This window comes from Nyctereutes procyonoides, unplaced genomic scaffold, assembly GCF_905146905.1.
Source record: "Nyctereutes procyonoides isolate TBG_1078 unplaced genomic scaffold, NYPRO_anot_genome, whole genome shotgun sequence".
In the NCBI taxonomy this organism is placed as follows: Eukaryota; Metazoa; Chordata; class Mammalia; order Carnivora; family Canidae; genus Nyctereutes; species Nyctereutes procyonoides.
This window is the reverse complement of record NW_026575131.1, coordinates 17,241,926-17,256,296: the sequence shown is the minus strand read 5'-3', so window position 1 is coordinate 17,256,296 and position 14,371 is coordinate 17,241,926.

The window sequence follows — 14,371 nt, the reverse complement described above, 5'->3', positions numbered from 1 at the left end:
GCAATATTGGAAATTATTCTTCAGTTAGGACTACACTGGGGAAAAGATGTTCTTCAAAAAGTAAAAATGTCAAAAAAAAAAGTAAAAATGCCTATGTGAAATAATTCCTTTGCTTGGATGTTTCTGGCACTGACTCTGTCTTATAAGTGATCTACTCTCTATCAATACTGAATATTATTTTTGCTCTTGCCCACCATGTCCTGAAGACCCACTTTCCATTTCTGTAGACCATTACTGTCATATTGATGACAGCTCACAGACCACCCCATTCATTAAAATTTGAAAGTGCTCTTTTGCTCTTGTACCAACCCAGGATACTTCCATTACTTGCTGCCAAAAATTAATAGGCTTTTTAGATTTGAGAGACTAGCGCAGCTGTCAGTTGAAGTGGTTATCCAATATGAGAAATCAGATCTAAGTTGATTTTTTTTAAGTAATATGCATTTTTACATGTATTCCTATATGAATCTACAACCCCACAGAACTAAAAGAAAATCAACTGGCCTATGCATGACAAAGCCCAGTTGCTGACATGTCTACATATTTTAAAGCCTGCATGTAATAGCTCAAATGTAAATTGCACATTTGTATCACTACGAACACCTCAGTGAACAAAAGTTTCTATAACACTTATAAAATTTTGATATTACATTAATGCAATAATGCATTTCTGAAATCATTGTTTCAGTCAATGATGGCCATGCCACTATTTGTCTACAATAATTGCACTTTTCGGGTGCCTGGCTGCCTCAGTAAGTTAAGCACCTGGTTTCATCTCAGGTCATGATCTCGGGCCCTGGGATGGAGGCCCATATCGGGCTCTCTGCTTAGAGGTCTGCTTCTCCCTCTCCCTTTATCCTTCTCCCTGCTTGTGCTCTCTCTCTTGTTCTCCTCTCTCTCAAATAAATAAAATCTTAAAATAATAATAATAATTGTACTTTTACACTGAGGAGTAATTGAAACATCTTTGAAATTGGTAATGTCTAATGAAAATTTTGCATAAGATGAAATACTCTATATGTGTGGTCATAATTTCATATGTATGTGTGAAATATCCACTTTCCTCTGATACCAATTTGAATCATCATATTATGTCTATATCAAATACCATCCATTTCAGTGATTCAAAAAATGCATTATACAAATTATAACTTTAGAATGTTTAGAATGGAATTGCTAAATTGCATTAATATTACTTCTTTAGAGATTAATTTTCTTGCATTTGAGGTTAGAAGGTTGTCAACTACACAATGCTTACTTGTACACTGTAATGTACAAAATTAGAATTAAGTTATTGCCCAAATATAAGAGTTACAGGCTTTCACACACTTTCACACACAAATTCATATATAATACACATACTGATATAAGAAGATCTTAGCTTCTCTTGAAAAATCAGGCTGTCCTGCAAACCTGACCTTCACCTTGCCAGGCAGATATCATCCAGAACTTCGTGTGCTCTTTATCCCTCGCCCCACCACCATCAACCTCTTTTGGAGATGGAGTAAACCAGAACATTCAATTTTTCTTTCACTTACATTTTCTGCTTTGCCCTAGAGGAATTTGCAACTGATCTAGTATTATTTTCATCATGTTATATTTTCAGGTCCTCCTGATAGTATGAGAAGGAGGTGAAAAATCACATTTATTTGATTATAAGATGCCTTAAGACCGGCCATCCATATTAGACACAAAACTGATTTAATAACATTTATTTTTGTTAAATGATAGTTGACTCCAGTCTTTTGACATTTATATCATAAAACACATCCTGATTTAAAAAAAAAAACTTTGAAAAAATCTTACACTTAAGAAAATTAATATTTATCCATACTGTAGAAATGAAGACAATCAAGTAAGATAACATCTAGGTGGGTTGAATAAAGAAGTCACGCAGCTATAACTAGGAATAAATTCCAGATCATATAACTTCTGATTCTATGCTTTTGCCCGAAACTTGCCTATACACTTGGATAGGTAATTGACAAATAAAATTGTAAGATATTTAAAGTGTACAATGTTATGATTTGGTATGCATATATATTGTAAAAGGAAGCCAAGAATTTGGAATCTTTTATTTTTAGAATTTTAGAATTTTATATTTATAACTTGTAAGTATCTTCATAATTGCCATCAAAACATACTGGAATTTATATTTCAGGTCTTGAATTTAAGTCTCCAAGTAGCAGAATGTTTTTCATGTATTTAATAACGTAACTTTATTATGACTACAAATATATTTTTTAAGGATTTATTTATTTGAAAGAGAGAGCTAGTGGGAAGAGGGGTAGACAGAAACCGAAAGAGAGAGAGTCTTCAGCAGACCCCACCGAGTGCAGAGTCTGACACAGAACTTGATCTCATGACCCAGAGACCATGACCTGAGCCAAAATTAAGAGTCAGATGCTTAACTGACTGAGCTACCCAGGTGCCCCAAGACTACAAATATTTTTAAGACACTAGCAATGACACAGGAATTGAAAATATGCCGGCTTTGGAGCAAACAATACTAAAATTTGTATGGAACCAAAAAATACCCCATATAGCCAAAGTAATGTAAAAGAAAACCAAAGCTGGAGGCATCACAATTCTGGACTTCAGTCTATATTACAAAGCTGTAATCATCAAGACAGTATGGTAGTGACACAAAAACAGACCATTAATCAATGGAACAGAATAGAGAACCCAGAAATGGACCCTCAACTCTTAGGTCAATTAATCTTCAACAAAGCAGGAAAGACTATCCAATGGAAAAAAAGATGGTCTCTTCAATCAATGGTGTTGGGAAAATTGAACAGCCATGTGTGGAAGAATGAAACAGGACCACTTTCTTATACCACATATAAAAATAAACTCAAAATGGATGAAAGACTAAATGTGAGACAGGAATCCATCAAAATCCTGGAGGAGAACAAAGGCAGCAACCTATTTGATCTCAACCACAGCAGCTTCTTGTTAGACACCGCTCTAAAGGCAAAAGAAACAAAAGCAAAAATGAACTATTGAGACTTCATCAAGATAAAATCTTTTGCATAGCAAAAGAAATAGTCAACAAAACTAAAAGGCAATCTATGGAATGGGAGAAGATATTTGCAAATGTCTTATCATATAAGGGGTTAGTATCCAATAACTATAAAGAACTTACCAAACTCAACACCTAAAAAACAAAAAAATCCAGTCAAGGAATGAGCAGCAAGTATGAACATATATTTCTCCAAAGAAGAATTACAAATGGCCGACAGATGAAAAATTGTTCAATATCACTGGGCATCAGGTAAATACAAATCTAAACCACAATGAGGGGCATGTGGGTAGCACAATGGTTGAACATCTGATTTCAGCTCAAGTCATGATCCCAGGGTCCTGGGATCGAGTCCTGCATCAGCCTTCTTGCAGGGATGATCCTCTTTCTGCCTGTGTCTCTACCTCTCTCTGTGTGTCTCTTATGAATAGATAAATGAATAAATCTTTAAAAAAAAACACACAATGAGATGTCACCTCACACTAGTCAGAATGGCTAAAATTAACAACTCAGGAAACAGTAGTTGTTGGCAAGGATGCAGGAAAAGGGGATAGGGGAATCCTCTTACACTGTTGGTGAGAATGCAAACTGATACAGCCACTCTAGAAAACAATATGGAGGTACCTCAAAAAGCTAAAAATAAAACTACCCTGTGACCAAAACATTACACTAATGGGTATGTATCTAAAGGATACAAACATAGTGATTTGAAGGTGCACATGCACCTCAGTGTTTATAGCAGTACTGTTCACAATAGCCAAAATGGACAATCGACAGATTAATGGGTAAAGAAGATGTGGTATATAAATAATGGAATATTACTCAGCTTTCAAAAAGAATGAAATCTTGCCATTTGCAATGACATTGATGGAACTACAGGATGTGCTAAGCATAGTAAGTCAGTCAGAGAAAGTCAGATACCATATGATATCACTCATAGGTGGAATTTAAGAAACAAAACAGAACATAGAGGAAGGGAGGGGAAAATAAAATTAAGATGAAAACAGAGAGGCAAATCATAATAGACTCTTAACTACAGGAAACAAATTGAGGGTTGCTGGAGGGGAGGTAGGTGGGGGATGGGGTAACTAGGTGACAGGCATTAAGGAGGGCTCATAATGAGCACTGGGTGCTGTATGGAATTGATGAATCACTAAATTCTACCCCTAAAACTAATAATACAGTATATGTCAATTAAATTGAATTTAAATAAACATTTTTTTAAAGAAAATATGCCAGCTTTGAATTAGCACCTTCATGAGTAAGTAATTGTCTGATACTTCCAAAATGGATTCCAAAGGAAAGCAATACAAATTGCCAATATGAAGACCAACACTGGGATGTACATGAGGAGAGAGAATACATCCTATTTGTTGTGGTAAAAGTCCATGAGCCAAGGAAGTAGGGATTGGTGGAAGGAAAAAGGATGAAAAAAGAAGAGCAAGCCGAGCTTAGGGAGCCATACACATTATGAAACAGGTGTGAGAGTACAGAACATAAACAGGGGCTATACTCTGGACATTGAAGAAATTCTTTCTTTCTTTTTTTTTGAAGATTTTACTTGTTTACTCATGAGAGACACACAGAGAGAGAGAGAGAGAGAGAGAGAGAGGCAGAGACAGAGGCTCCATGCAGGGAGCCCGACGTGGGACTTGATCCCGGGGCCCCAGGATCATGCCCTGGGCTGAAGACAGGCGCTCAACCACTGAGCCACCAAGGCATCTCTACATTGAGGAAATTCTTGATAGGAGGAGTATGAGAATTTAGTTTGGGCAAGAAGATTGCAACCAAGCTAATTTGATTCTCTTTATTATCACTAAGTAACTTTTAAAAAGTCATACTTTTTGGAATGGAAAAGATGATATTAATATAATCAAACTATAGCCATGCATTAAGTAGATTATATGAAAATCTGGTTTAAAAGACCTGGGTTCATATCAGGTTCCCCGCAGGGAGCCTGCTTCTCCTTCTGCCTTTTCTCTGCCTCTCTGTGTGTCTCTCATGAATAAATAAATAAAATCTTCACACACACACACACACACACACACAAAGACCCGGGTTCTGGGGTGACTGGGTAGCTCAGTTGGTTAAGGGTCTGACCCTTGGTTGACCTTCACGTCATGATCTCAGCATGGTGAGATTGAGCCTCGTTTTGGGCTCTGCACTGAGCATGGAGCCTACTTAAGATTCTGTCTCTCCCTCTGCCCTTCTCCCTCTCTAAAAAAATAAAAAGACCTGGTCCCAAAACAATTATAAAATGTAAGACATTACAATGAAATATTTGATGATAATTAATACATATTTGTATGTGAGTGTGAGATAGAATCTAAAGCAAGAGCAGGAGAATAAAGAGGAGAGGCAGGAGACAGAGTGGGGGGTGGGAAGGAGAGAGAAAGAGAAAGGTGAATAGTTTCCCAGAGATAGCTGGACTGAATCAGTGACCTCAAAATTCAAGCAGAGGGGATATCATTTGGAGAATATTTAGAAGTTGCCCATCAGTCCAAAGGTATGATCCATCTATGGGAGCACCCAGATTTCTCTGAGAAGAAAATCAAAGTCATTACTCACAATTAAGAGCTTGATTGTTGGAGTCAGAGAGATCTAAAATTAAATCCTAGCTCTTTTGTTTATTTGCACTGTGAACCAGAGCAACTTTCTTAAACCTAGAGTCATCTTCACATTATTTTATTTTTCTCCATTCTTTAAATAAATTCATAATCCAATCTCTTGTCATCCTTCCAGGTCCATCCCCTAGTCCACAGTACCCCATTCCACCACCTCCACAGTTTGCCCAAGTTATTGCAGTACCTCCTATCCCACCTTTTACTTTGCTTCCTTTCCTTCAGTCTGCAGCTTTGAGGCTGATTTTGTAAAAACTTAAGTCACATGATACTATGCTTCTGCTCAAAACCTGCTAATAGACTTCCCATTTCACTCAGTACATTACCTAAAGTTCTCCTTCTGACCTAAAAAGTCATATATGATGCATACATTTCAGCTCCACTCCCTGAAAATTTCTCTGAACTTGCCCTCTTCTATCTTGCCCTGTGCTGTCACTACTTACTCCTTTTTTAATGTTCCAATAAAACTTTATTTACAAAAACAGATGGCAGGCTGGATTTAGTCTATAGGTGGTAGTTTACCAACCCCTGATCTAAGCTAATCTTGTTTATTTTTTTTTTCATAGAAAAAGTAGTCACACTCTATTCTTAAATAAATCTTGATGTTGTCTGCTGATGTTAAGACCATATATATATATATATATATTTTTTTTTTTTTAATTTAGTGATTCCTCATTTACATATAACACTCAGTGTTAGTACTTATTCTAGTCACACTATGTTGCTCTTCCTTGAATAGTTCAAGCACTTGCCATGTTCAGGGTCTTTACACTTGCTGCTTTGTCTACTTAAATTATTCTTTCTCTGGTTAGCTACATGGATTATATTTTCTGGACATTACTTAAAGATCTTATCAGAGTGGGTGATCTGACCTACCTGTGTAGAATTTCAATTCTTGGCACTCCTTCCTATCTCTTTTCTTGCTTTATTTTTGGCTGAAGCATTTTTCATGAATATGATATATATTTTAGTTGAGGTATAGCATTTATATGATATGTGATTTAGTTTAACTTGTTTATTCTCTCTTCTGCTCCCACTGATACAAGAGGGCCATGAATGCACATCTTTACTCATTATTACAGAGCCCTATTACAGAGCCTGGTACACAGTAGCATTCAATAAATATTTCTTGATGAGCAAATGATTCAAGGTATGAACCTTTCTCAACCCTAGAATATTTCAGGGTAGCCCCCTTAAGATTAGTATAAAAATTACATTAGGGGTGCCTGGGTGGCTCAGGCAGTTAAGTGTCTGACTCTTGATTTCAGCTCAGGTCATGATCTCAAGGTTGTGAAATCAAGCCCTGTGTCAGCCTCCATATTGAGCCTGCTTGAGATTCTTTCCTTCACTCTTTCTTTCTCTCCCCCTCTCTGTCTCCCTCTAAAAAAAAAAAAAAAAAAAAAGATAATAATATTTGTAAGTGTTTAGCATAGTATCCAGATATATTGGTTGAAATGAAATAGATTGCTAAAATTAATTTCACCTTGTTAAAAACTTCTTTATATGTGGTTATTAGAAAATTCAAATTTTACATGCATACCTGGTGTTTTATTTATTTTGTGTAGTGCTGATCTGGAACCTGTGAGATTCCACATGAATTCTCTCATGACAAAAACACAGGTGCATCATGGGGAAGTAACAGGATTGCATAGAGAGTCAAAAAAGCCAGAACTTGATGGAAAAAGAGGAAGAGTTAGAGGTATGTCACTCAGTTTGGAGCAGGAAGCAGATGGTACATTAAACCAAGATAACATAAAGATGTTTGCTAACAGGATTATTTATGAAGGTGTGGGCAGAGATACAGTAAGGGGGTTTTCAGTCTATACTAAGATCTGAAGGGATGAAGGGAAGGGGTAGTTACTAGAACATAGAAGGAAAGAGAAAGCCACAAAGTGAGACCATGTTGTTAAGAACAGTTAGTACTTGTCAAGGCTCATAGTGAACCCAAAGGCGACTCTAAAGAGAAGAGGGATAGCCTGGGAAATTAATGCCTTGATCTCATTATTCTCCCTCCCTCTGATCAACTTGGAGCTTTCCATTGCCTGAAGCAAGAGGAAGCCAAAGGAAAAGGAATTCTTTGTGATTATCTGTCCAGGCCAGCCTCACAGGACAGAGGTATGGAAGGGCAGGGGATCTTAAGGGGTACATGGGAATTATCTAGGAAAGAGACCCTTGTTTTGATGCAGTAGGGACTCTCCCAAGAGCTCCAGACTGCCTTTAATTTCCTGTGTGTGATGTTAGCCCCTCATGCTTGTGGGCACCGAACAGAAACATCTAAATATGTGCTTCTAACTTTTGAATGAGCTTGTAACATGGGAATGTGAGTGTCCAATAATAATAAAATCACAATTCCATGTCAAACAAAGTTCATATCATCTCTTGGTACTAGACTAATTCCTTTATAATGTAATAACTGTGGGGAGAACTGGGTTTATTCCATAGGTAACCCCAAATGAAAATGCTCTACCCTGTTGAGTCTCTACGAGGCTCCCTAAATGTTCATCAACAGATGTACTAGTGTTCTGCCAATATTAATTCTCTGAAGAGTCAGAGTGAGATGTTCCTGTCCCTCCTCCCAAGCTCTAGCTGAGAAACTGCTAGAGCACCAGAAGCAGTAAGTGGCTTGCACCAGGACGTACTGCAAACTGCTCTCAGGGCAGTGATTAGAATTTCAAGTTCCTGACTTAAGTGTCAACAGATTGACTGCACAGGCCTCCAGAGAGAAGCTGCAGCTGGCTAGCAACCTTGGCCAAAGGCGGCCGGCTCTGGTTTACCCAAGGTTCCTTGAAAGATTTTCCTAGGAAATCCATGACCCTCAGAGAAGCAGGTTTTTGACTGGGCTGATTATAGTAGACTAGCCCAAAGCACCTCACAGCAAAGAGTAGCCTTCCTGGAAGATGGTCAGGGGGTTTGTGTCATTGTACTTCTGTTGCTTCTATTTCTTGGATAAAGTCACACACTGATCTGCGGCTACACACATTGCTGTTTAGGGGAAATCACGAATTAATGAAATGTGCTTCAGCATTTATTGCTACATGGAAAATGTGTTGTACTGGCGAGCGGAAACACCACGGTGATTACAGTTAATAGAATCAGGACTCCCTGATGTTTCCCTCAAACTGTCCTTGTTCGCATGGCTTCAGAATCACTCAGCCAATTGGGAACTTCTGACGCTGGAAAGCTCAAACCCAGTGATGAACCAGTAAGAGCTCATTTCCATCACTGTCTATCAATATCTCTTCTCAAAAGTAGTCAGTTTAATGTTTGATATCTCTTAACACAAGTCTGGTACTTTCCTTGTGCATATGTCAAAATAATTTAAAATAATGAAATGGCAAACCATATCAGGTTACTGTGCACCCATCCACACCTATTAGGAGACCAAAGCTGCTAATCTGAATCCTCTGAAGAAATAAGTGCAAGCATATGCTACTGGGCAAACAAAGAAAGCACCTTTCAATATAAATGATAGGTTAACTTTGCTTTTGTTATGTAATAACAGCCCAAGAGTTTGTCCTTCCTTTTAAAGAGCAAGGTAAATTTATTTACAGCCTCCACTGAATGATTCTAGACTATGTAAGAATAAAACAAAAATGCTTATATGTAGTCCTGTTCTCAAAAAGTTGACAGTCTCCTTGTGCCTGGGTGGCCAGTCAGTTAAGCATCTGCCTTCAGCTTAGATCATGATCTGGGGTCCTGGGTTTGAGCCCTGCATTAGGCTCCCTGTTCAGCAGGGAGTCGGCTTCTCCCTCTCTCTGCTCATGCACATGCACTCTCTCTCTCTCTCTCTCTCTCTCTGTCAAATAAATAAATAAAATCTTAAAAAAAAAAGTCTAGTGGGGAGGGCAATTCTTGGTTTAATCATCAGTTATACACTGAGCAACAGGGCACCAGTGGTATGCAAAGCTTGGAACTAACAGCCAGAGATATAGGCAGTAATGAGACCATGCTGGCCTTACGGATGCTGGCCGTCTAGCCTTAGATGCATATGCTTTCAACTAAAGAGGAAAACTGTCTTGGGACAGCTCCTGGAACCAGACTGAAGTAGGAGTTTGTATAAGGAAGGTTTATTGGACAGTATGACTAGGAGCAAATCCTAGGAACGAATCCTACATGAAAATTAAGAAAGCAGGATTGGATAAAATGAAACTGAGGCCATCATCAATCCTATATGCTAAAGAAGGAATAACCTTCAGAATTGTTCCCTATTTAGGCAAGGGCACATGCCCTGGAGATGGGTCTGAATGGTAGGTAAGGTAGCTCCCTTCATGAGGGCAAAAGCCTAGAAGGACACAGCTGGAAGCCATCAGCAACATTCTCTGCAGCCGGTGGCACGAGTGGCTGGTCCAGAAGGCCAGAGCTGGGTGACATAGTCAGATATAGTATAGTTCATCCTATGTTGCTTAAATCCACTTGCTTCTTTTAATACATTCATTCAATCTGTGAATTGCTTCTTTAGGGTTGTGGTTGGATTCCCTTCCTGGTGAGACAGGAGAGAAAGGTACTAGAATGAACTGCAGCTCTCCTCACTGCACTGGTCTTGAGCTTGCGGCTGGGTCCCAGTTCACCATGCCCTTCTTAGGCTTTAGCAGCAGCACTTGTGCACTTACCCCTCACAGTCAGAGGGGAGGACCTAGAGTCTCCCCTCTAGTCACCAAATGACAGACATACTCTTCTCCACTTCTTTCTATAACAGCAGCCTTATCTCCTTCTCATGATTTGGGTCAATTACCTCTGCCAGTAGACTGATTCCTTTCCTTGTCCCCAGATCTCTTGGCATGAGGGGCACAAAGTGACCAAACAACAGCCCCCCCTGGCTGTAAATTCTTCCCCCCACCCCCCTGGCTGTAAATTCAATGAGACATTTAGTGTGCCCTTCAGACCATATAACCTGAAGCTGCTGAAACAAAAAACACAAATTCCCCAAAGGAGCTACTTGAGATGACAGTATGTGGGTCTCCCTACCCCCTTGGATCTTATATCCAGAGAGTTTATCTACTCGGGACATAGAACCATATCACTTTAGTTGATTTAGGATGTATACTTCATCATGGAGGATAATATCCCATCTTCAAAGGGAATCCTCTCCTAGCTGGCTTCTGAGTGGTACAGTATATGTTAAAAAAAGGAGATACAATGGTCAAGTGCACACTGTCATACCTTCATACCTCTTGTGCTGTAAAATGGGTGACTTTTGTCCAGTGCGGTGTATGTGGGGTCCTATGTCATTGAATCTCTTCATACAGTTATGTCTTCCAGCTTTGCTCTTCTGAAGATTGAGTTGATTATTTTTGACTCTTTGCATTTTCACATAATTTTAGAATCAGTGTATGAATTTATACTCTCATGCTCTTTATAATCTAAAGATGATTATGTTGAATCTATAGATTGACTTGAGGAGAATTGGCATAATGCTGAGTCATCTAAACTATTAAACTCTCTATTTATTCATCTAGTTCTGTCTTTAATTCTCTCAATAATTTTTGTGTAGAGGTTCTTAAATTTTTTGCTTGTTTCTGGATATTTGAATTATTTTATGTTATTTACAGGATATCTTTTCATTTTGTTATTTTTATATACCCCTCTATAGAAATATAATTACTATAATTAGTCATACTGAACAATTATTCAACAAACCTGCTAACTTCACTTGTCAAATCTAATAGTTTAATTGCAGATTCTTTTGGATACAATTGTGTAATTGTGAATAATGACAATTTTACATCTTTCTTTTCTACTCTTATATAATTTTCCCCTTGATTTATCCCAGTGGGCTCAGAGCATTAGGACAATAATGAACAAAAGTAGTAAGGATGAACATCTTTATTTTAGTCACGATCTCCAGGAAGAAGCTTTAACATTTTCACGATTCAATATGATGTTTACTGCAGGGTTCTGTAGCTATCTTTAATCAGATTAAGGATGTTCCCTTCTATTCCTAGTTCACTAAGACTTTTTATCATAGATGTCCATTAAATCTTATCAAGTGATTTATCACATCCTATGAGAAGATTATAGTCTTTTACTCCTTTATTTTGTCAATGGGATAAATGAGATTTATTGATCTTCTTAAATGATATAAAATCTTGGATTCCTGGAATAAACATATCTAGATGTACCTGATGACATAATTGGATGAGATTTTTCTGAGCCCTGAGATGGGTATAAGGATATTTTGTGTGTAGGACTAACAAAGAAATTGTGACCAAGAGAGTAAATTATTATAAGTGAATTCTGGTGCTGTTTCTCCTTTCTCTCTACCTCCTTCTAGATAGCAGTATTAATTATGCACTTAATTCTCATCATTTCATTGATGATGCAGATTACTTGCCAACTCCTTTACTTTGGACTTTGCCAAGTGGCTTTATTGAATGGGTGTTTAGTATAGTTGATATGGAAATAAATTTGAAATGTGCTTGCATGGTTGATTTTTCTTACTTATGCTTTTGTCATTATTAAAGAAGAACATGGTCTGGGTGACTGTCACCCATCCAGCCTGGACTACAGAATGAAACAGGCAGTGTAGAGCTACCCTTGCTAATGGACACACATGCAATCTAAAACAGAACTGCTCCAGCTGAACTGTAGGCAAAGCCATTCCTAGCCAACGTGTAGATTGTGCAAGAAAGAAAGAAATACTCATTGTTGTATACTAATGAAATTTTATAGTTGCTTGTCATGTAGGATAATTGCAGATATTTCTGACTGATACTCTTGGTATGAGTGAAAAATTTTTGTTGACTGACATACATTGAATATGAAATACTGTAGAAACTTGGAATAATGGAATTTCTATCCATGAGACGTGTTTATTCTTTCCTTTGACATGCAATAAGAGTACAAGCAGATTGTCTTGCTCATCAAGGACTGAGCTAATCTTGGGCTGAAATACAGTGTTTGGAAATTTTTCTTTACCACTGATATATTCCTACTTCTAGAGTAAAGCTCTTCAGAATTCCAGTTGAGAGCTTTGTGTGTTTACTAGGATTCCTCTTGGCATATCATGAGTTACAATTTTGGTCTTTCTAACAGTGTAAAACTTCTGAAAACTATTTTACTTTTCAGATAAAAGTGCAGCTCTTAGTCTTTCATGCTATTTTAGCTAACATTCAAGAAATGCTGTAAGGGGAAAACCATTGTGATGGTTGTCACACTTATATGCATCTTATTTTCCTCCAGAATCTTAGCCCCTCATGTTGACTGCCTTGGCAGACTAGAAATCACATGTTTGTCTCCAAGAACGTTAACACTAAATACCTTGCTTGTTTTTCTGACTCATAGAGCTTTGATCTACCCAGGTTTTTAGCCTCATGTCCTCCTTCAAAAATTGGCAAATACTCCGTGGAGGAAAATAGCATGGAGAATATTATGCTCACCTCAGTGAATTTTTGTTATATCTGGAATGTTGACCCCTCGAATCAGTGTCAGTATCTCACCAATTCTTCAAAAAGATTAGATTTTACCTTATTTTAGTTGACTTTTCTAGACCATTACACGCTGACTTACCATAGCTTAATGTAGAAGTCACATGAGTTTTTTTTTTATTTCTCCAAGATTAATTTTCACTACCATGTAATATTTCATTGTGTGGGTATATTTTATTTATACATTCTTCTGTTCTTAGACATTTTTAAACTTTTTGCTAAATAAGCAAAAATATCTGTATATACATTCTTATTATCTTTATGTATATATTATTTATGTAATAAGCATATGAAATCACCTCTTTAGTGTACAGATTTAGGAGCAGAATTATTGAATTATAAGATAAGTGTATGTTCTACTTAAAAGATATTGCCAAACTGTTTTCTAAAGTGGCTGTTGAAATTTATACTCTCTGTCAGCAAATTGTTTTATTTTTCTTGTTAGAATTTATGTAGTCATATTCTATTATATGTAAACACACATTTAGGGTTTTTTTTCCCTAGATTTTTGCTAATATGAACAATGATGCTTTCAACAGTTTTGTATATATGTCTTGATACATATGAAAGAATTTCTCCTATGCATATGCTTCAGAATAGAATATCTGAGTCATAGGTTATATCCGTGTTCAATTTAAAAAGTAATGCCACACTGTTTTCCAAAGTGGCTAAATTCTCACTCCCTACTAGCAGATTCTGCTTCCTTATACTTTTCTCCTTGCATTTATCTTAACTCAATATTCTTCTATATGACTTTTTACATTTTAAATTTTCTTTTCACTCGTTAAAATGTAAACTCTTTTAGGGGAAACTCCCCCTTTTTTTTAGTCATCTTATCATTACACTAAGAAAATTCACTAGCACTTAGTAGAGCCATTGAATAAATACTTGATACATAGAGTAGCTCAGCAGTTGAGTGTCTGCCTTCAGCTCAGGGTGTGATCTCAGGGTCCTGTGATAGAGTCCCACATCAGGCTCATCACAGGGAGCCTGCTTCTCCCTCTGTCTATGTCTCTGCCTCTCTCTCTCTGTGTCTCTCATGAATAAATAAATAAGATCTTAAAAAAAAAACTTGATGAATCAATCAGTGAGTGAATCAAAATAAGGAGGTCATGGGAAGAAGATTTGCATGAGAAGATTATGTATTTGAACTTGTAAATAAAATATCATGGATGAATCCTCATGGAGCTTTCCAATAGGCACTCTGACAACACATCAAGTTTAAAACTCAGGAAATAGTTCAATATTTTTTTTCAATTCACTTCTCAATCAAAATTATTCTTGCTTTCTGTGTTTGCAATACA